This window comes from Nothobranchius furzeri, chromosome 12, assembly GCF_043380555.1.
Source record: "Nothobranchius furzeri strain GRZ-AD chromosome 12, NfurGRZ-RIMD1, whole genome shotgun sequence".
Classification (NCBI taxonomy): domain Eukaryota; kingdom Metazoa; phylum Chordata; class Actinopteri; order Cyprinodontiformes; family Nothobranchiidae; genus Nothobranchius; species Nothobranchius furzeri.
Genome location: NC_091752.1, coordinates 34,701,715 through 34,726,625, shown reverse-complemented (window position 1 = coordinate 34,726,625; position 24,911 = coordinate 34,701,715). Strand labels below are relative to the sequence as shown.

Below are 24,911 nucleotides of genomic sequence, written 5' to 3'. Positions count from 1 at the left end.
AATGGTCAGAGTAGAGAAAAATTGGGTGTATTAGCCCTTTAGCCATTTCCCGAATCGGAAGCTAACTTTAGCCTCATATGAATACTAGTGATTGAAACCACTTACAAATTTCTGAAAATCTATGCTTTTCAATAAAAAAAGGGTATTAATAACGTTTCAGTCAAGTCAGTATTAGAAATCGTGGTCTTTATATCATATCTAAATTATATATAGTTAATATTACTTTAACTGTTTTAGCAAACAGGGAGACCAGAAAAATCAAATAGCTAAGTTAAAGCTAAGCTACAATTGCTGATTGCTTTATTTATGAAGCTTTCGTGTTAGCTTGTGAACTCCCTGCATTAGTTTTAAGACTGCGTGTTAATATTGATACAATTAGCTAACAACACACGGTGCTTTTGTAATAATTCTCTGGTAAAGCTTTAAATGCTATAGTGCCTACATTTAAGAACTAAGAACGGTTGCAACAAATAGTTAATTTCATCCTTACCTTTCCTCTTTGAAACCCGCCGAGTATGGTTGAAACAAAAGCGGCTGCCAAAAAAGACCAACTTCCGGCCGAGGTCTTTCGCTCGCCGATCTTCTGGTAAAAGCAATGACACGCCATCTTGTTCTCGCTAGAAAGTTTTTCCGGTGACACGCCAGCTGATGTCTGCAGCCAGGTCCTACTCAATGGATCGGCCACAGCAGTGAGTACAACCATAATGCTAACTGCTACCTAAATGTTTGTAAAGTTTGGTGGGCAATCTTCAGGGACAAACTTGGAAAATTATCTACCAGAGCCAAACTGATAGACTCTGATAGAAGGTGACTTGCTCTTTAAGAAACCAGGCTGCTGCTGGACACACCAACTATCCTCACTCAGGTTGCTATCAGCTGATAAGCTCGGATATCTGGGAGAAGCTCTACAGCAATTTAGAGCTGTCACCCACACAAAAATAAATTAGAACAATATTACCTTACAACCCAAAATATTTTCTTTTGTTTCATTAAAAAATATGTTGATTTATTTCATTTTAAATTTATTGACTGTTTTTTTTCTGTTTTCTTCCAAACTGCAAGCCTGTAAGAACAGTTTTGCATTGTACCACCTATTAACACATTTTCTGTAAACTTTTTAAAATAATTTTCATGTTATGCATACTTTTTAAAAAAAACAAAACTGAAAGAACAGGAAGACTGGACAGGCTGCTTATCATTGGCTTTGTTTTGAGCAGTGGCTGCAGAATGACGTCTCCCCCACAGAGCATTAGGGGAAAACTAATTACACAAGACATCATGTGGTGGGTATGGAGAGACAGGTCTGAGTCATAGTTTGTTGCTGTCAGGCTTAGTTGTTTTAAAGATGCTAACGTAAGCAGTGGCAAAATATTAACAGCGTGGTTGACCTGGACTGTTACAGCTTCAGTGTCTTGCAGACGTGTGGTAGAACCAAGGCCAAAGGTTTCAGAATGAAGTACAAAGCACAGAATGGATTTAAAATAAATATATAAGCTGTAAAGACAGATCTATTGTGTATGATTTTAACCCCCCTGGTGAAATTACAGTTACTGAAACAAATCTGAATTCAAACTGACACAATGTCAGTCCCATGTCCAGTGGTGCAATAAAAGCAAAAAGCGTGACTTTAACTGTTCAACAAACCTGCAAGCTGAAAAAGGCTAATCAACCAGAAAACATTAAGCTGGGACTCACATTTACTAAATTTATAACTGAGAGTTCATAACAAAAGTGTTTCCTACAGCAAATGTATGAGCTATTAAGTGTGCTTAAACAGCTGAATTGAAACAACCATAATGTTGTACTTACTGATGTATTACTGCAGTCATATTTGTAGCAGTAGAACTTCTTAGCTGTTGATCACTATGACAGCTACCCCTCATTCCCTCCTTTGTCGAGGTAATTGATTCAAATTTGAAGTTTTACAGATGTGTTTATGTAGCTAACGGGGCAATAAAATATTAAACAGACTAAACATTACATGAATAAAACAATTCATTTGTTTTTAGAAAGAATACCCTATCAGTAAAAGCCAATGAGAGTGTTAACAAAAGGAGATAAAAATGCTTAGTTTGACAAAACTAAAGATAAAATAAATATTCAAGATATCCTTCCAGCTAACTGGCTGGCACTCAGGTGTTTGAATTGGTCAAGTGCATCAACAACTTTGTGAATTACATTGCAGAAAGAGTAAAATTGCGCATTAAAATGACAAATTGGAGGGGTACCTTGCAATGACCATGCTTTAATCACAGGCCTGGGAAGTTTTTGCACTTGATAACACATAAATGATTCAAATGAAAACTGCTATTTTATACAAAACTTTAATAAATAATAAGCATAAATCTAATTTCTATTTGATTATGCAAAATACATCTACATTAAAACGTCTTTAATTACGTATTTTTTTCTAAATTATGATTTTTAAAAAAATACTGAGGCAATAGTTTCCCAAAATATAAATGTTTTTGTATTAAATGTTTTAAAACAAACAAAACAGATTAATAGTTTTAAAATGTTCCAATTTTGCCTGTAGGTGGCGTCAGGAGATTAACGGGAATTTGTTCCAACGCTACTTTAGGGGGCTCCTAGTTTGCTCTGACACTCGAGCTCGACCATATTTAAAAGTCTTTTAACTTTTTTAATGTGACTGTCATTTTTTCTAGAGCTCGTGGTTATTATTTAGTGTTAATTAGCAGTATCGTTTATTACTGGCTTTTAAAAAAATCACATTTCGTTCGTTTTAACCGTGTATGACTTTGCTGTCTACGAATATTCCTACATTTTCTGATTACAGTGAAGGCATCACACAGGATTCTTCAACCATACCGCTGGCGCTGTCACCGCCTACCCATGAAAACACTAGACTTACTGAAGAGAGTCTCACCACAGGTCGCCGTTAACCTGTGCAATTTCGCAAATCTTTCAGCTTTTCGACAACAAGGTAATTACACCACATGTGTATTTATTACTACTATTTCCTTCCTAGAAGACACATAGCTTATCTACTAAACCGTCTCAGCCCTCTGAGGTAGATTGGTAGAGACTGAAGAAGTCGTGCCAAGGTAGCTGTGTGTTTCTTCGATAACTACTGGGTTGTAGAAACTCTTGTAATAATATCAAATTATGCCGCATCCTACGCAAAGGCTTTATCATGGAAGCTGAACCTACATTTGTACGCTTTTTGGCTAACGTGGCGTTTGCTAAATGCTGCTCACTGGCCTCTAAAGATTTTAACAGCTGTCGAGAAAACATCTCGTTATCATTAATCCTGATAAAACGTGACTAGAAGAGGCCACATCCTGAGCCTTAATCTGAGAAAACCGCCTTCATGTGCAAACACATGTTTTTGTAGCGCGTTAGCCCAGCAACAAATGGCTAAGAAATGTCTCGAATGGTGCTAAATCCGACCAAATTGTGTTTTTAGCTAACAAGCTAGTAGCTAGTAGTCTTGAAGACGCCAGCAGCTTGGCTTTTATTTTTAGGTAGTCGGGCTATAAGCTGTTAAGCCGCACAACACAGGGACTTCCAGAGTCAAACCAAATAATTGTTTCAAATATTGTCGCCCGCCTCTTAAAGTATAAGGTCATCCTATGTATATATTTTAAATTATATGGTACACATTTTAAGAAATCGAACAAATAACTAAACTCATCTTTATTAATGACAGGTATATTTTACCGACAACATTTTGAACAGATATTTATTACAGCATGTCTGGTATTGTTTTTAATTATAATGCTTTTATATATATTAACGATATTTTACCCCTTAAGTTACATTTGCCTTGCTTAACTAGACCAGTATATTTGTACGCTGATTTAAATAGTGGTGAGAAAGCAGCCATTTGCATAAACATATCTTCTGTGACAGCACTGTCAAGAGGGGGAAATGTAAAAAATAAAAAATGTCACAGTATCCAGCCTTAGGAAGCTGAAGCTGTTTCCTGTTTAGGAAAGGACAATTCAATGTTTTCCACTCCCTGAGCATCTTTAGCCTGCTCCTATTATTAAACTACAACACATAGGCTCTTCAAAACCAGAGTATTATTATAAACTAGTAAAATAGTCCCTAAAACATAGTTTGTGATGTGTGCGATCTTAATTTGATTTGTGAAAGTAAAAACAAAAAGATTATTTTCTGAATTTTTAGCCACTGGAACTGGTTTAGCTCCAAAACTACAACATGTAAACCAGTGTTAATTCTGACAGATTTTTATTTAGTTTTAGTTTTAGCATCTTGACAAAAATTCTAAAGATTTTTTGTCACATTTTTGTAATCCAATTTCTTTTACTTTTAGTATCCTTTTAGTTGACTAAAATTTAAGTATTTTCCTTCTAGTGAAGTAATTTTAAAGTTGTGTAAAGGAAATGTTAACTACAGCTACATGAAACTGTAAAGAAATATGAAAAATTCACATTTCACACTTTGAATCAATAAAACTATAGTTATGATTGTTTTAATAACAATACTTAAAGGGACTTTTCGGACCTTTTAATTTTTATGCTCGCGATTGCCCCCTCAGGCCAATAGCGTAACGGCAGCTTCAATTGTAGGCTCGTGCACGAGGCGCGCATGCTGTACGTGCACACTCCTTAACGAAAATAACAGCTGAGACAGTCAGCTCCGTGTGTGTGTCCTGGACAGAAGAACACAGCAAATTAATAAAAATAATGTGCCTCTGTCTCTGCAGCTGCACTTTCTCGTCGGCCGAACGTGCAGTGTGTGTGTGTGTGTGTGTGTGTGTGCGTGCGCGTGTGTGTGTGTGTGTGTGTGTGTGTGTGTGGCCTGGAGGACAGAGGACAGGCGAACACGCAGCTAATTAATTAAATAATTTGGTTCTGTACCTTTCTCCTCAGCACAGCCGACAAAGGTTTAAGATGGGTCAGTCCTCCTGCATGCTCAGATCATTCCTTTTCCTTGCTTGAAAAATTGTTCCAAAATGAAAGTTGAACCCACATCTTTTTTATCTGTGAATTCAATGCCTTTCAGCGAGTCTCAAATAAAAATTTGGGCATCTTACTGTAAAAAAAAATATCATTAATGTAAAAAAGAAACTCAAAATGACAAATTATGTTCTCAACTGTAGTCAAACCCAGGTCTTCTGCATGAGAGTCAGACACCTTACTAGGTGAGCTAAAGCGCCAATCTTGTTCAATCTATCTGTAACATTTTTATCCTTGATAACACCTGAAACAACGTCAAACCAAAGAACGGTTCGGAGCGAAAATGGCTATTTTGTTGCTAATTTGCAGGAAATATCTAGAAGAAAGTTCTACAGAAAGTAGCTAAGGGTGCTCAGAAATGTAGCTAGGTTTGTCACTAGGCGTTAGGAACAGCGACAAAGTGGCACTACCTCTCTCTCTGCTGCTAAAGCTACGGATGGCAAATGCTACGGGCTATGCCTGAGCGTGAACGCGCATGAAGCAGCCTGCTCGACCCCAGCAACTCTTTTTCTGTGATTTTACAGAAAAACGGGCAATCACAGTAAAAATGCCAGGGCTCATTCTACAGGACCAGGGCATTGCAGGAGAATGTATGAAGAAGAAATTTATTATTTCTGTACATGTTTTGGGTGTCAAACTTCCTTATAGTCCCTTTAATGGAAAATACCAAAATGAACACTGACAGTTTGAGTTTAGTGTATCTCAGCATTATTATAGTAAATACATCTGTATGATGTGCAGTAACATTTGTAAACATGACAGGAAACTACATCATTGTATCAAAACAATAAAACGTGCAAGGGGCTAAACCAAAGGTAAGGATTGTTTTCAGGTGTATTTATTAGTTTTCCCTGGCAATAATGTACCAAGGTAAGCTACCTAAACGTTTTTCTAAACCTCCTGACTGTTTTCTCCTCACAAAAACACTACTAGAACACCAAATGCTAATAATATCAGTTACAAGGACAGTAAACGACCAGATTTGCCACTCTGTGTATTTGGTTAGGCTCCAGCAAACCCCCCTCCCCTTCTGCTAGCCACTACGTAGGTTGCTACCACAGTAACCCCGCCTTTCCACGGGAGCTGTCAGCAGCACGTTACTGCAGCAGCACGTCATAGCTGCTAATAGGAACCGCTGTGGTCAACAGAACCTTTTCCACTAGAGCCGTCAGCAGCGCGAGTCGGCCGCGTCTCAGGAGCAGCATGTTGCGGCCTTTACGCGCCGGTTCTATTTTCTACGCGTGACGCCTCTGAAACGGGTCAAGTTCGACATTTTTGGGGAAGGAAAGACAGGAAATCTGACGCGGAAATGGAGAGAATCTACCGAGATCTTCAGAATAAAGAACGTACTGCTTTCCGGTTGCTTTACTTTTAAAAAAAGTTACTAACTGTGCGTCCCCGTGAGAAGTTATCACCTAGCTAGCGGTCTCCGTTGTTTTTCAGGTCCGTATTGGCGATTATAAAACGGGCAGAACATAAAACACAAACCATGTTGTAGTTTTTTCTCCTGCTTGTTGTTGTGTTTACTGACGAAGTCACTCGTGTGACTTCGTGCTCGGTCGGTGACAGCTGCTCCCCTGCTGCTTCGCGTCTCGTGGGAAGGGCCAAGCAGCAGCTTACACGAGCAAGACGTGCTGCTGCAGTAACTTGCTGCTGACGGCTCCCGTGGAAACCCGGGGTAACACTCTTAAAACCAGGGAAACCTTGGATGTGTTCTCACCAAACAAATTTTTTTCGGATTGTCACAGTTTTTGCTTTTCCTCCCAGCCGTGGACATTCCCTCCTTTTTACACATAAACTTTTATGAGCATAGACGTCCAGTTAGCGGTAGCTTGTTCAAACAGCGGCCGGATTCGGACTCTGATTGGTTCTTTTCTTGTCTAGTCCAGCCTGTTTCATTTGCTGATTGGTTCTTTTTTCCATTGTCCCATCTGTTCCGTTTTCTGATTGTTTCTGTCAATATTTGTTGTCATTGCTTACACATAAACGAAAATGTCCGTCATAATTTAGTCATTATTGGTGTGTATTTTTGAGTTTTTGTTTCGTTTTAGTCCGCAAAAATTCATTCGTCCTGAAAAAAGAAACAAAATTGTTTCCTAAACAAAATGATCACTGAGTAGACTGTCCAAAGCTGGACAGGAAAAGTCTACACCAAAGACGCACGTAGAGCAGAGATAGGGGAAAAATAGCTCAAAACAAGCTACGTTGGTTCCTGTTTGAGGTCTCAACAGATCCTACTTAAAGGAAAACATACATTTTCAGACCTTAGTTAAAACTACACATTTTTATTGAATCTGTTTTCTTGTCCTTCAGTAATTTGCATGCCTTTTTGCTTTCAGTTGCAGAACTGTTGAGACCCCAAATCCACACAGGAACAAATGATTTGTACCCTGTTTGGAGCTTTTTTTTTCCATCTTTGCTCTGCATGTGTCTTTGGTGTAGATCCAAACGAGTTCAAATGAAGAGAACTGGACTTCTTTGGTTTCTTGAAGATGTTTCACTCATTTGAACCCCTTTAGATTACCATGACCTGGATTACTGAGAACCTTCACCAGCACTTTGCTGTAGATTTATTCTGTCCAGGTTGGAAGTGTCTAGGTGTTGTAGTTTTATTATACTGCTGATTAAAGATGCTCAGGGAGAGGAAAACTTGTTTGGAATTGCCCTTTCCTAAACGGGAACCAGAAATGAGAACCAGCTTCAGCGTTGTTAGAGGGTTATTGTTGTCACTGTATCCAGCCTTGTTGTCTGCAAGCCAACACAGATCATGTCAGATTCCTAGCAAGGAAGTAGACAAGCATGGCACAGTTTAGTGGAAACAGTGAATTGTATGTTGTCACAGCAGTACGCCTCGAGTCAGTTAATGGAAAACAGTTTCTTGACAACCACTTTGTTGACCAAACAACACTTTAACTACAAGAGATCAGAGTTTAAACTAAAGTGTTATTGAGCAGATTTTAAAATGTAGTTGATCTTTGGTAATGAAAAGGTCTAGTGTTCCCCAAAGTTTGGGATTGGGATCCCACAGTGGGACATTAAGAGTGGGTCTTGGAGAGGTTTACAGAAACCAAATTAAAGTTCTCATTCACTGAGAAACTATGTAGCCGTTTCTTTTTGAAATACGATCGGCCACTCTTAGCTGCATATGCACACTCAAAGCAAAACCTCCATTGCCTGTTAGCTGCTGAAAGGAAATGGACAGGGAAATGATGGGATCAGAAAAAGCTAGACTCTTCTACATCACAGGGAACATTACTATTAATGGCTTCGCCCACCTGGGCTTACGACCATGGCAGGTTGTATTGATATTGCTGCTAGGAGAGAGCAGAGCGCTTCTCAGCTAGTAGAAGCTAACAGTTAGCAGTAGCAACTCCACAACCTAGTGGAAAATGTTCGGGCTCATGTTATTTGTGGGGACAACACATCAACGTTGCATTTGTATACTCAAGAAAGGAGAGCAAATGAAAAAGTTTCTGCTGTGTCAGTCAATCAGAGGCAAGCTGTGTTTTCTTATCCTGAATATGAAAAAGTTACACTTGTAATCCTGTTGTTTTATGCCCCCCACTCCCCCAACAAACGTCTACTTCCTGAAACAGGGGCTCCAGAGCTTTTTCCAAAAAAGAGTTGCAAAGCATTCATTCGTAGGCACTAAAGGGCAAAAAAAATCTACCACAGTAAACAAACCTGGGATAACGTAACCGTAAGCTTTCTTTCAGCAAATTGGAATGCAGTGGTTTCTATACAGTAATTAGAAACACATGTAGTTTTTACTGCAGCTCACATGATGCCCCAGTTTCTCATGGCCTACAACAGCTTTGAGGAATCTAGGCAAGTAGTGCTTTGATATAGGGTTTATTATATTTCTGGATAGAAATTATGTCAAAATATGAGGTTACATTTTAATAACAGTGAGGTGGAGTCTAAAAGTATTGTCAAATTGCATAAATGGTCTCTATTTGGATAATTATGACCTGATCTATTTAGATTTTAACATTCAGTATGACTGCCACTTAATATGATATGTATTCCTAGTGGTGTTCTAGTATTCCTTAGTGGATTATGCTGATACCAGTAGATGAATGGGACAATGGGATGTTTTTAAGTGTCAAATCAAGATGGCAACATAAGAGGAGCAAATTGAAACCAAATTTTAGTCATTAGTGTTTAACCAGTTTTATGCTTCATTTAAAGCTTTGCGTAACTAATATCTTGTTCAACTGCATTCATCTTAAGCTGACCTTCACTCATCTGGCTCTGACCAATTTCCTCATGATTCATAGGGTCTCATACTCATGCTGGTATATATTTTAAGCTGTTCAAACGATCTGCACCACAAATGTCCAGTGTAAATGTAGCGTTCATGATTCTAATCGATTTGGATTCATATGGTTGTGGTGTGATTAAAAAAAAAGTATATTATGTTTATTTCTAACCTTGCTGTGTTTGAACATTTGGTGCTTTTGAAGCAAACTATTTTAACAACCTAAGATTTATGTCTTTCAAATAACTTATTAATAAAACAAAGTAGGGCTGGGCAAGAAATCGGAAATTTATCGTTATTGAAATTTCTGACTCTTGTCAAGATAATTTGATAATAAAAAAATGAAAAGATGTGTGTAGGTTGTCAACATTCATGTCCCTTTAAGAAGTTGTACCACCTTGAGTCACGTAAAATGTAATTCAATGTAATACATGTAACAGCCCCATCTGGACAACTTTTGTTTCTGTGCATACCTGTAGTTATCGTCCATTTATCTTTATCGAAGTGAAATCCTCAAAATATTGTGATATTGATTTTAGGCCACATCGCCCAGCCCTAAAACACAGTAAAAAAGACTTTCAGTTTCAAAAATGTTACTGAAATGTGGTTTTGAAATCACAGATTTCAAACAAAAACACTTTTGGACCTAATCTGTTTTGAGGAGGGCACACAACTGAACTTACTCAGAAACCAAAACTTCCCACTTTGTAAATGGAGATTGTTGATTTTGATTACAAAGATCACAAGCAAAATAATTAAATCATAGCTAAAAGGAATAAAAAGTTCTGTACTGGGGGGATGGAAGTAATTGAAAGCAATAATTTTATTTTAATCTTAAAGAATCTGACTTAAACATTTATTTTCATACAATTTTTTATAAGCAAAGCTAGTTTAGTTCTATAATGAAAACTATTAAAAGTAAAACTCCAACTAACACTCGAGGAGAAAATTAGTTTTTGGAAACAACTTTAAAAATTACGTAGAGACCAGCCATTGCTATAATCATTGATAGACTAATATGTGTAGTTGAGCATTAATGTGACTTGATTCACCAAACTAAAGCTGCAGAGAGGAGGGGAAGAGCAATACAAGGAGTGAAACTCGCACTCAGGTGGCTTACTCCTGCAGTTGAAGGTTGTTTTTTAACAACACTGGTCTCTGTTGCATTCAAAGAGCTCACTTTGTGGTGCACTTGCACTATTTCTTCAGTCATGGCTCAGGCGTAAGGCTTTTTGCACACAGCCAGAATGTGTATCTTTGTTATGTGCATCCATTTAACAGTCTGTGCTCTACATTTCTCCAATTTATAGTTCCAGTTGTTTTGCTTTCTGCACTCCACGTTCATCATTACATTATTATTAACTAGGGGTTCGGTTCAGTGTTTTGAAGAGCTCAGTTTAATTAATTTTCGGTATATTATTATCCAGGGTTTTTCCTGGCTCAAACTGAGGCAGAGGTGGTACCATCCTGACCATGCGCCAGCACATGCATACTCTATGCATTCAACTGCCTCACTTTTTTAAAGGCAAAATATTTTTTCTTTAAAGTGTTCTAATCTAAGCTTCTGTTGACTAATTGAATATTCCATTTGACAACGTTTCAAGTGAAAATAACTGGTTTACTGCAAAAAAACAATTAAATAAAACAACAAAATTATCAGGCTGAAATAGCAGACACTTATTATAAAAAGCTCAATAATATGCATTAGATTGGTGTTTAGTTCATGTGCTTATCCTGCTCGACTTATCGGCTGCATTTGACACTGTCAACCATGGCTTCCTTTGGTCCACACTCTCTAGCATGGGCATCACAGGGAAAGCACATGTCTGGTTTGAATCGTACATCACAGGACGATCATTCGGTGTATCTTGGCTTGGACAATCCTCTACCGTGCACCATCTTGCCAGAGAAGTCTCCCAGGGCTCTGTACTAGGACCTCTTCCCTTTGCCACATACACCACCTCACTGGGTGAGATCATTCGATCACAATGGCTTCTCCTACCACTGCTATGCAGACGACACCCAGCTCTGTCATTTCCGCCGGACGACCACACTGTCTCTGCTCGAATATCAAACTGTCTCTCTGACATATCAAAATGGATGAAATCCCACCATCTCCAACTCAACCTCTCTAAAACTGAATTACTTGTTATCCCAGCTTGTTATCCCAGCAAAACCATCCATACAGCACAATATCTCAATCCAAAATGACTTCCTATCTCTGGCTCCTTCAAAGGCAGTTTGAAATCTGGGTGTTGTGATTGATGAACACCTGCCCTTAAAGATCATGTTGCCTCTGTTGCTCGCTCATGCCGCTTTGCGCTGTATAACATACGAAAGATCAGACCATACCTAACACAACATGCCACCCAGCTCCTGGTGCAATCTACTGTCATCTCCCGCCTCGATTACTGCAATGCCCTTCTAACTGGTCTTCCAGGCTGTACTGTGAGACCTCTTCAAATTGTCCAGAACGCAGTGGCGCGTCTGGTCTTCAATCAGCCAAAAAGAGCACACGTCACCCCTCTGTTCATTGAGCTCCACTGGCTACCGCTAATCAAATTGCTAACACTAGCATACAAAGTCCGAGATGTTACGGCTCCCATCTACCTGAATCCTCTTGCAAAGGCTTACGTCTCGTCCTGGCTGCTCCGGTCACCACAGGATCGTCGGCTAGCAGCGCCTACACCACGCTCAGGACAATCCAGACTCTTCTCATGCATCGTTCCACAAATGTGGAATGACCTACCAAGCACTACCAGAACAGGGGCTTCCTTTTCAATTTAAGAAACCCCCAAAGACCCTGCACTTCAGAAAGCATCTTCTAAATTAGTACCCTCCCTGCACCTGTCCCCCTCTCTACTGTCCACTCCTTGTTCCCTCCTCTCCATGATTGATGTCAAGTTGTTGTTGTTATTTTTTTTGTTAGCCTCAATGGCAACATGCTGATTATCACTTGTAAGTCGCTTTGGACAAAAGCGTCTGCTAAATACATAAACATAGTTCCCTTTTTCCCATCTGATATTTGTAGTAAAAAATATTTTTAAATTTTTGACCTACATTTCAGTAACATTTTAGGTTTGTATTAATAACACTCATCTTAGTCAAAATAACACAAATATATCCAGTAAAATATAATGCATTTCATTAACTTGCATTTGTATTGGAAATGGTGATAACATTTAAAGGGACAGTATAGAAGTTTGACACCCAAAACATGTATAGAAATAATAAATTTCTTCTTCATACATTCTCCTGCAGTGCCCTGGTCCTGTAGAATGAGCCCTGGCATTTTTACTGTGATTGCCTGTTTTTCTGTAAAATCACAGAAAAAGAGAGATGCTCAGATCGAGCAGGCTGCTTCATGCTCGTTCACGCTCAGGCATAGCCCGTAGCATTTGCTATCCGTAGCTTTAGCAGCAGAGAGTGAGGTAGTGCCAACTCAGCGACTTTGTCGCTGTTCCTAACGCCTAGTGATGAACCTAGCTACATTTCTGAGGACCCTTAGCTACTTTCATCTAGATATTTCCTGCAAATTAGCAACAAAATAGCCTTTTTCGCTCCGAACCGTTATTTGAACGTTGTTTCAGCTGTCATCAAGAATATAAATGTTACAGATACGGAAGACGTCACTGGCGGTATAGCTCACCTAGTAAGACGTTGGACTCTCGTGCGGGGGACCCAGGTTAGATTCTGGATGTGTATATAGTTTGTTTAGAGTTTATTTTTTACATTAATGGTATAATTTTTTACAGTAAGATGCCCAAATTTTTATTTGAGACTCGCCGAACGGCATTGAATTCAGAGATAAAAAAGATGTGGGTTCAACTTTCATTTTGGAACAATTTTTCAAGCAAGGGAAGGAAATGATCTGAGTATGCAGGGAGACTGACCCATCATAAACCTTTGTCGGCTGTGCTGAAGAGAAAGGCACAGAACCAAATTATTTAATTAATTAGCTGCAAGTTCTCCTGTCCTCTGTCCTCCCCCCCCACCCCCCCCCACCCCCACCACCACCACCACCACGCACACACGGGACTGTATCAGCTGTTATTTTCGTTAAGGAGTGTGCATGTACAGCATGCGTGCCTCGTGCACGAGCCTACTATTGAAGCTGCCGTTACGCTTTTGGCCTGAGGGGGCAATCACGAGCATAAAAATTCAAATCTCTGTAAAGTCCCTTTAATCTGCGTGTAGCTGCACTTTTGATCCCAAATTTTGGACCGGTTCTGCCTTTGTGCCTTTGCTGGTTCCTTTAGTTTCCTCCACTGCATCCAGATTACCACACTGTGCACCAGTAAAAAGCATTTTTCTTACACGTAACTTACGTTTGTTTACTAAAGTTCTGGGGAAAATAGTAATTCAAAGATGTTGCACCAGTGCTACGTTTGAAAATAGACAGACACGCACAGTTTTTTTCATCGCACTGTACAGCCCTGCACTGATATGGAAGAGCCTGGGGGAAAATCAGGACGTCAATAGCACCAACCATAGATATGTATCAACTAGTGAGAAAAGCAATTTTTTGATATTTTTCTGCAGCGGTTTGAGCGCATTTTGGTGCACCGCTGCTGATACAGCGCCCCTGTAGTGGTGCAACGCTGCAACTGCAGTTAAAATAACATCCATATAGCTGGGGGCAGAGTGAAATCAGGCTGGGACGGCACAAAATTAGCTGGAGGCGGCCGCCACGCAAATTTGAACGCAGGAAAAACCCTGTTATCATCATATTTATTTAATATCTGAAGCGGCTCCAATAGTGAGCAGAACCAGGTGTCATCACAGGTTGCTGATCTAGCCTGACACCTTTAGTAATTCCACAGGTTATTTGTACAGCTATGAGTGTCACGCTCATACAGACAAGTGTTGTTTGACTGTGGGTGCTCTGTGTTTTTATTTCTGCAGCAACTCTTAAAAACTCACCTCAGACCACCCAGAGTTTCTTCTTTAAAACTCGTATTAAATAATGAGCTTCCTCTGCGTCGTAATTTTCATTGTAGAATGAAAACTTTACATCAATTGTCCCAGGGGAAAGTTCAGCAGACATGTTTGTTTACATTTTTGCCGCTGTGTGCCTGCACAGTGTGAGAGGAGGGAGGGACGGAGGGGCGAAGCACCGCTCCATTCAGGATCTCTATAGGCTCAAAGTAGCAGCAACAGCCAGCTGGTTTGATCTGCTCTGAAAGGCGTTTTTCATTTTTTTTAAATGAAGATCAGGTGCGTGCAGCCATCATGCGTCACTCAATACAGCGTGCATGGGGATACTCGCTTAGGAACTTTAATCCACTGCACTTAAATCACGCAAATTAAAATGAATTATTTAATGAAAAAAATAAACAAACAGTACACAAGTGGGCCAAACCCAACAGGCCTAACCAAAATGGTTCAACACCCCCCTGTGAACCGTTACACCCCTATTATTAACTATTATTAATGAAATCGGTTTTGAACATGTTACAATTAGAATTGTTTGCCTGCATCTCAATGCTTCAAAATGAAAGATGGCTACACCCACCCATGTAATGGAGCCACTGTGACTTAAACTGGAAAGGAACTGGTGTTGCTGTTTGCTATTACTCACAAGTCCCACATGGCATGGGTCTATTTAAAACCTGTTTCAAAAGTGTCTCATGTACCAATTTGTTGTTCTAAATTAGGATGTCATATTCTCTGACAAAAAACTAGTGACTAAAAGTTGCAGCCCAGTGAGATACTGTCTGTAGTGATTCAGGGCAATTTAAATAAAAAAAGAACCATTTCTGCTATTAAACATGAGAATGTGTTTAATAAAAGTAAATGGATGTAATTAGTCTCTCGCGCAATGATTTCTCTGCCAGTTGTCCTTTTACATGGAAAATTTAAACATGTCATGGTAACAAAAGAATATGTGGTCAACATCAATTTTACAAGTAGGAACAAGCACACTTTAAAAAGTTTCAAAGTCTTATGAGACAAAACATTTACAGCTATCTTTTTTAAAGGTGTGGATCTCTTGTTTAATCAATACATTTGCAGTGGTCTCTAGTAGGGCTGCACAATATTAGGAAAACCTGCGATGCGCAATAACAGTGATTAGTATTGTGATGACTTGCAATAAAAAATACTTAACTCAAGGACAAAAAAATAGCAAAAACATAGAAATTTTAAATATATAAAAAATGAGAAAAACAAAAATTGGGATCAAAAGATGTAATGAAAGGAAAGCTGAGCAGCTGAGCTTCAGACCGGTTTTGGAGTCTTATTTACTGATATTTGGACATCTTGCCCTGGATTGGGTAACATCAACACAACTACCACTAACTTGCAATATGGATGTTTTATCTCCATAAATAATGGTTAGCTAGAATGTTAAGGGCTCGAATCATCCTATTAAAAGAAAGAAAGTTCTCACTCACCTGAAAAATATGCTGATATAGCCTTTATTCAGGAAACTCATCTTAAGATGTCAGATAATATGCGTTTAAAATGTGGCTGGGTGGGCCATCTCTTTCATTCACATTTTAAAGCGAAGGGAAGAGGTGTAGCAATACTGATAAATAAGAGGGTCCCATTTATCCCGTCTCTAATCCTGGCTGATCCAAATGGAAGATATGTAATGGTGACCGGATCGATCTCCAGTACTAATGTTACTTTAGCGAATATATATGCCCCAAACTGTGACAACCCTGACCCCCAAATTCCACTACCTCCGCTCCGCAGCGCTCCGCTCCGACACGAACGCCGGAGCAAAATCGGTCCCGTTGTAGTCAATCAGAGCAATTCCACTACTGCGGCCGTGCTCCGGCAGTGCGGCGCCGTGCGCCGCCCTCTGTTCCGGCGTCCGGCAAAAATAGAATCGATCCTATTTTCGCCGGACGCCGGAGCACCTCCGCAGTAAATGGACAGAAATCACAACGGCCCAACAGGAAAAGGAGCAAGCACAATTTCCGTATTTCACAATAAATCGATAAACAAAAGGCGTTTTTTGTTTCATATGCACAGATTTAACAACTTTTAACCACTATCAATGGCGGCTGAAGTTTAAATGCACAAAATTAAGCCATAAATACAGTTTCCACTATCAAAGTAGTCACACTTTGTTGATCCAAACACTGCTGATCTCTCAACACAAATGATGGGCAGATTAAACAGTTCATTTCGATGCTTCTCCCACACAACGGGTGTTTGGATCTAACTTCCGCGTTTATTGCTCGGACTGTATCGCAAGATCTCGAAAGTCCCGCGCATGCCTGTTTGCCCACCTCAGGTCTCCGCACCGGAGCGGAGCCGTTGTAGAGCGGGTACCGGTAAAAATTGAGTTCGGAAGCGAGCGGCTGCGGAGGGCGGGGGCGGACCGGAGCGGAGCGGAGCGGAGGTAGTGGAATTTGGGGGTGATTGTTTCTCGCACGTCCTCGGCCTCCTGCCTTGCCCGAACCCCCATCTACTTATTATGGGTGGTGACTTTAATCTGAGTTTGGACCCTGGGATGGACAGATCATCTGTAAGACCTGGATACCCAGTAATAAAATCAGTCTCCTACCTACAGCCCTTCCTTTCGACCTATGGTATCTCGGACATCTGGCATTTTTCACATCCACTAGACTGATAAATCAGACCCGCTTAGTCTGACCAGAACAGCTTGATCTGGAAAGCAAGGTCACTGTCCTCCCTGTGGAGACTTAGCAACAGGATGAAACCTGCGTTTAATCATTCTTAATGAAGCACCAGATATTTTAGCAGTCAAGAAAATTAAGCAATAATATCAATTTTTACCTAACACAGACAATACTCCTTCTCAAATGCTCATCAAACCTACAGCAGAATCGACTACTTTTTTATTGATAATAGACTAACTTCTTTTGTTAAGTCCTGTAATTACCAACCTATTGTAATATCTGACCATGCGCCCTTAATACTGACACTGTGCCTACCTGGTATCGAATCTCCCAGACGGATGTGGAGATTTAGCTCTCTCTTATTAAGTGACAAATTTTACAGAATTTATTTCCGGTCTGATTACCTTCTTTTTGGAATGTAATTTAACTCCAGATATCTCCTTCTCGTCGGTCTGGGAGGCTCTTAAGGCCTATCTTCGTGGCCAGATTATATCATTCACAGCTAATAAGAAACGCACCTCCACCTCTAAACTAACGGACTTGGAAAAACCGATAGCAGATATGGATGAAAGGAATTCTCAGACCCCCTCATCAAGGTTATATAAAGAACATTTGAAACTGAGCGCAGAATACGACATACTCACTTCACATTCTATAGAACATTTATTGTTAAAGAACCGCAGTGATACTTATGAACACGGGGAAAAGACGGGAGAGATTTTAGCAAGACAAATGAAATGCGTAAGAGCCAGGCAGACTATTAAAAAAAAACTACATGGAAAATATGTGAAAACGTTTGGTTTTAACCCCAAATTGAACAAGTTTACCTAGATCTTAAAAAGCAGCTCAGGTGATGAAACTGCAACTATGATTCTGATAACAAGCTAACAAATTGAACTAGCTCCTCTTAAGATAACCGCCTAGCAGAGCTTAAGATAACCGGCTAGCAGAGCTTCTGACTGAGCTTATGTGCAGCAGCAAATCAACTATCCTGATTAACAAGGTTATAAAAGCTCATAAATGAAAAATCACTTTGATGTGTGGGGGAACTTTTCCAGGCCCTCTTTAGCAGGGCGGGACTGGGGGGAGAGTGCTGTAGCCTTTTAGCTGGAAGCTAACCGGAGCCTGGGGCTAACACAAGCGACATGAAGGTGGGTTGGTTCACCGGCACGTGTTGGAGTCAGCCCGGTAAAAATGACTAACGACACCGAGCGGAGTCACGTTCACGTTTGAAAGCAGTGCTGAATTCAGAAACATCAGCAAAAAGTGCGTTCATTGCTCTGAGCCAGCATGACGAACAAGGGAACGGCGCCGCAAACTCTGCTCGGGTGTTGTTTTCCAAAAGGGTCTACGTAGGAGGCAGGCGTATTACGTGAACGGAACCATCTGATTGGCTGCATATCAGAAGGACTACATTTGATTGGTCAAATAATACTTCCGCGTAAAAAAGAGCTGGTTTACAAAAAACTGATGTATGACACGGATGGAAATGTTGGAACCAAACATTTATCGCTGTTTTTGCCGTGTTTTGCGATGGGCCTATCGTAGAGCTGAAACAACTAATCGATTTAATCGATTATAATCGATTATTAAAATAGTTAACAACTTTTTTAGTCATCGATTAGTTGTTTAATAATCATATTTTACCGCATAAAGTCTATTTTTTACCACAATCTGACATCGGTTACAATCTGTTAAATTTGCCGCCAGTGTGTGGCAGTAATAAGCCACTGATCTACCAGTGGGGCCGTAGAAGAAATTAGCCAATAAGTGCCCTCGGTTTTCATGACGTATCACGTTACTGACGCGCATCTTGCTGTGAGAGATGGCGGATCAACAACAAATACGGAAGAAAAATAGAAGCGACAAAACAAGAGAAACCCCGGACAAAAACCTCACGAGTATGAGAGCACTTCACTAGATGCCTTGAAAAGACCGGTGACCTACAAAATATGCAAAAACCATGGCACGACGGAAGCACGACGTCCCTAAGTGAACATTTGAGATGAAAACATGGGGGCTGATGCAGCAGAGGAAAGTCCGGTAAGTAACAGAAAATAAACAAGCTAACGCAGATCACATTTGGGACTTAGTGTTAGCTGAGTTCGTTATAGTGGATGTTAAACATGTTTTTTTTTTTTTTGCCGCGTCAGTTTACGGTGTTCTACTTCTGATTGACTAGATGCAATCGTGAATCTCCTCCGTGTTGTGGCGCTTGCCAAATTTAGCACGTCTGTTTATAAGAATGTTCTCGTTAAGAGAAAAACGGCACAAACCCATAACTGTGTTCCTCATTCAAAAAAGGACAACTCCGCGGAGAAAAATATACAGACGAGCTGTGTCCAGGTGAATATAACGCGGCATAGTTGTACGCTTTCAATTTTTAAATACAGGAGAAATTCAGAAAGTCCTTTTTTTAACTATTAAGAGGCTGTTTTACTATCTAACGCTGTAAAACGCCTCACAACACATTTTTGTCAAAATAAATGATCACTGTATATTGTTAATTAATTCAAATAATGTAATATTGATTTAGTGTTGTAGTGTGTGTACTGCTTTATTTTATATGTGTACTTAATTCAGTTTATTTGTTTCTTATGCAGAAAAAAACAAGCAACGATGGACAACTACATGGGGAACAAGACACTCACCCCCCAGCAATGCATACCACTTACAAACTCTATTCTAGATTCTACATTATTTTTTATGGAATTTACCTCTTATATTTTGATGCCAAAAAATTATTCTGGACTGATATTTTGCACTGTTTAGCTCATTTTACACTGCTGACTGTGGTCATGTGCAATAAAATAGATTGCAGTCAACTGCACAATTCTCTTATGTTTTTCTTTTTCTTAACTGAAATGTATTCATCACTTGTATAGGTTAAATAGCTAAACAATAACAAACCGATTAATCGATTAATCGAAAAAATAATCGACAGATTAATCGATTATGAAAATAATCGTTAGTTGCAGCCCTAGCCTATCGCACGTCCTGTTATCGTGATGACGATAATTTTTCGATATATTGTGCAGCCCTAAAAATCACTAACAAACTCAGGAATCAGTTTCTTTGCTTCATTGTTCTGGTGCTGAAAACATCATTCATGCGGATCAAAGGAGATACACAGATGAATGCACCTCTTATTTATTATTTGGAGACTACATTTACTGCAGCTGGCAGAGACAGAGATTTTTTTCTATTGATACACGGAATTTACAGAATCATTTTAAAATTTAATAGGGGAAGACTGCAGGAGGGAGCTGTAAAATACAGGAGGTCCCCAGCAAAAACAAGAAACTTTACGAGTCTGATGAAACCCGCTGGTTTTCCATCAGGCAGTCACGGGGCAGCTCCAACGACCCAGTGGCTGTGCTGGGTCAATGTTATCGAGCTCAGTCCGGCTCGGCCGTGAACAAGCCGAGGCGACTTCGTGCTCTGCTTAAGAAGAAGTGCTATTTTCCTGCTTCAGAAGAAGCGTCCAACGTGTTTTTACGCTTTCTCCGAGACATGTCACGTCGCTAAGTTGTTAGCGCCGCACGCTAACACATCAATAGTGCAGCATAACCTGCTGGAGGTTTTAAGGGTTCAGATGAAAGACCCGACCTCTCAGGCTGCTCACACATCGATATTAAGTTGTCGCTGTTGCGCTCACGCCGTAATACAGTATTAGATGCGGTTAAAGTCAGACATGAAAAAATAAATTTTACATGAATAAGTGATGCTTAGCCTGGTGGGGGGAGGAAAACCTGGCCTAATAAGCACTGGAGGAAACCCTGTCAATATCGTCAACACTCATTTATCTTTATGCTATTGAAACATGTAAACCAAAAAGCATTATATCCACTGCTACCTTTCTAATTTTAAACTCAGTAACTTATGCTGTAACTTCACCTTGCCCTGCCTGCTCCTTGCTGCCGCCGGCTGTGATCACAAGCGACAACATAGTAGTTCCCGCTGCTTCTTCGGGAAACAGCGCCTAAAAAAAAAGGAAAAAAAAAACTTGGGATCTTGTAGGCGTGGTGGTGGGATATCAGCCGTAGCGGGCCGCCACGGCTACGCCTATGTAAGGGAAACCCTGGGAGTTTCTTTTTGTCTTGGGTAAAACTACTCTATGCATGTCCCTCAGCTATGGTACTCACTAACAACCATTACTCCAAACTGTTTCGCTTGCATCGCAGAACCCGTCAGGGCTGTCCCCTCAGCCCCCCTTTTCGTTTTGGCTATAGAACCATTGGCAATAGCTATAAGAAGTAATCAAGCTATTCAAGGAATTTCACGATATGGAACTGAGTATAAATTATCTCTTTATGCCAATAATCTCCTGCTATTTGTATCCAAGCCTGAGGGGTCCATTCCCCACATTCTCAAACTCTTTTGACACATTTGGGTTGGTATCAGGCTGTAAATTGAATCTACACAATAGTGAACTATTGTCTTTAAATGAGCCCCTTTCTACTCTGGCAACCATTAGTACTCCCTTCAAGATTGCAATGCATAGTTTTGTTTATCTAGGCATTATTGTGACAAAAGCCTTCAGCGACCTCTTTAAAGAAAATTTTGCTAAGCTACACCTCAGTACGCAACAAGATCTGTTAAAGTGGTCGCCGCTTCCCCTCTCGTTATTTGGGAGAGTGAATATAGTTAAAATGTCAATATTACCCAAATACCTTTACTTATTTCAAAGTCTCCCTCTATGAATCTCTAATGCTTATTTTAAGAAACTAGACTCTTATGATTACATCATACCTCTGGAACAAGAACCCACGTTTACATAACGTTCATCTGCAAAAGTCAAAGCAGGCTGGGGGCCTAGCTCTACCAAACTTCCATTATTACTACTGGGCCTCCAACATACGATGTCTAACTTACTGGCTGCACCATCAGCAGGACGGCAGAGGACCCGAATGGGTGGAAATGGAGAAGCTTTCTTCAGGTCCCTTTTTGCTGTCATCTGTTGTAGGTGCACATATTCCATTGCCAAAAAGCTTTCTAACCAAGAACCCGGTAGTTAATAATACTATCCAGATTTGCTTTCAATTTAGGAAACATTTTAAACTTTTGAAAATATGCTTAGGAAGCCTAGTAGCCTCCAACTATGTTTTTCCTCCTTCAATGTCGGATGCCACGTTTCAAGGGTGGCAGAGGCGAGGGCTGAGATCTCTAAAAGAACTATTCATTGATGGTACATTCGCCTCATTTGAACAGCTGACCAAAAAATATAACTTACCCCCATGACATTTCTTTAGGTACCTACAAATTCGACACTTTCTTTCAGGCTCTATCCCAGGGTTCCCAAATAGACCCCCTAGCGATGTAATGGATGATATTATGGGTTTCAGCCCAGCTAAGAAAAAGGCTATAGCATCAATGGTCACCCTGATTTCGTGCCTGGGCTCTTCGTCTACGTCTGCAATTAAGAGATCCTGGGAGGAAGATCTCAGAATCGATATCACTGAAGCAGACTGGGGCAAGGTTATTTATAATATTCACTCGTCTTCCATGTGTGCAAGACACTGCCTCCAGCAATTTAGAATAGTGCACAGGGTCCATCTCAGTAAATCAAAATTAGCAAAGATGTATCTCCAGATTGATCCAACCTGCGAAAGATGTAAATCAGCAGAGGCGACCCGGATCCATATGTTCTGGTCTTGTCCCAAAATACAAAAATTCTGGATGGGCATTCGTGGGGCTTTGTCGTGCATATTGGGAATAGGGGTCCCACTCGGTCCACTCTTATTCTTATTTGGGGTCGACTCCGAGGGCCTGGCAATACCAGCTGAGGGTCAAAGACTTATTGTTTTCTCTACGCTACTGGCGAGACGCCAAGTACTTTTGAAATGGAAAGACGCAGCCCCGCCCACAGTCTCGCATTGGATTAAGGATGTACTATTTCATCTCTAAAGAAAATCGGGCTTGTTTTGAGAGGCTCTGTGAACAAATAAAAAAAAATTGGAGGCCCTTATTGTCTTTTTTTTCCATCAACCTTCCACACAGGTCCAGGAGTGATCTCGATTTATTTATCCATATTTATATTCTATCCATTTGTGTTTGCTTATCTTCCCTCTCCCACTAATCTGCAAACTTTTGCTGGTGCTAACCTCGTATTGATTGTATGCACTACCTTATAAATTTGGACTATCGGACAGCGAACAGGAGGGTTGTTTGTTAGGGTGGGTTTGAATTTTATTTTATTTTTTGTATGTTTGCATTTCATTGTGAAGATAATAATAAATATATCATACCTAATAATGGTTAGCTTAAACTAGCCGAGACATCCTCTGCTGGTTCCCAGACTCTGAGTCATCGACTATAATCAGAAGAAATGTTTAAAAATGGTTTTCAGTCAACCACACCTTTTAAGACTGAAAGCATTATTATTGAGGTAACATCTTTTTGTATAGACAAGGCTTTCTAATTTTTCTCAAATTTGTTAAATTAAAGGCTTCTTCAATTTATTTAATCACGTTCCTGCTGTCTCTTATGGCAGTTGAGGGGTCAACTTTATATAATGGAGCCTTTGGATGGCTTTACTTTCGCATTTGCACCATCAAAGCTGTTGAATAAATAACACACATGCACTTACACATATGGATCAGTTCGCATTAAGAGGTCTAAGTAAATGCGGTTCAACGACTTTTTAACTTGTGGATAGTCAGAGAATTGGACCACTGAACCTTCCAGCTGAAGGCCAGCTGCTCTGTCATCCACTATGTTGAATATTTTTTAAGGATCTACCTTGAACATTGTCTCTTCATTCCACCTTGCACTTTTTTAAGAGTATGAGATTTGTTCCATTCATGTTTTTGAGTCTGTAGTAACCATGTTACATATTCGCTTGGTAATGCCCTCTGCTTTTGTGGACCCTTCTTCCCAGTGTTGTGGTGATTGTAGGCTGAGAACCACTCGCTGTTTGCAGCATAGCTGAATGTGATAAATTTGGGTGGTAATTCAACGAAGTTGTGGAATTGTTGTACTTAAAAATACTTACACATATTGTGCATTTGGCATCATTGTCATTGACCAACGTGAAGTGGCTCCATACTGCACTCTGTTTTTCCTTCTTCAACCTCAGTGTATTGGCCGTTTCTCCTTTGTCTGTTGTTGTCGTCAGAGCCCAGCTTCGCTTGTGTTCCCGCGTGTGCGTCCAATACGTCTGGCGTCAAGCACGCCCCATGAGGACTGGCGGGGAATTTCTGGTTCAAAAGGCAATTAATTGCAATTCAATTATTTTACTCGAGTAATTTCTTATTGACAATTGATAAGTGATTAATTGCTTGTATCCCTAGTCTAGAGTTTCACTTTGCTTGAATCAGAATGGTTTATATCAAGGTAATCAAAAAGTAAAAAATTAAAACGAACAAAAAATTATAAATAAAAATTAAGAAGATCGTGGGTTTTTCATGGTGTGAGTTGACAAACCATCATTGATCTGCTTGAGTAGGTTCCCTTACAGATTTCAAGAAGTTATTGAAACATATTTTCTAAGAAATATGTAGCAGTCTTATTAACATTTTATCAGCCTTTAATAATTTGTAGTGGAGTCATTTTTAACCCAGATATTGTTTGATTGTCAAAATTCATGTTCACATTAAGCTTCTTTATTGTTGCTACAAGCAATAAAAATGTGCTGCATACTTGATTACCTACTAACACATGGGCGTGTCTGACTGGTTATGTGCCTTCACAACGCACAGTTGAACAGTGAGGCCATGCAATTGGTCAGAATGCCCAGTGGGCCCCTGTGGGTCAGTAAGAGCATCACAACCTCTAGTCACTTAGGAACCATCAGGATGTGTGTGTGTCATTTGGTCCAACGGATAAATTAGTTTAGCGTTTGTTTGGCTCTAATGACGCCCAAACACCATGCTTCATTATTTACCAAACTGGAAATAATATTGTTCTCTGATAGAAAAGTACTTAGAGCTTGTTGAAATCCCTGTAGTTCTGAGAAATCTTGCCACATTGGCGTCTTTTGCTGTGTTACAACAGATCTTTTAAGAAGTGTTGAAACATTTAGAGAAGGAGAAAATGCTGAGTCTTGTCATGTTAACACAGCTTTCAATGATCAAATCTCAGTTATAAAGACCTGACAAAAACATGAGT

The 24,911-nt window shown here is 39.9% G+C and overlaps 1 protein-coding gene across 1 annotated transcript in view; it reads left to right on the top strand.

Moving 5' to 3' along the window:
• The first annotated feature begins 2,807 nt into the window (after positions 1-2,807).
• Positions 2,808-24,911, top strand: part of sgms1a (sphingomyelin synthase 1a) — a 44,490-nt gene continuing 22,386 nt past the window's right edge. The window contains exon 1 of the mRNA XM_015944914.3: positions 2,808-2,944. The gene's annotated coding sequence lies outside the window, so the exon portion shown is untranslated. The remainder of the gene's footprint in view (positions 2,945-24,911) is intronic.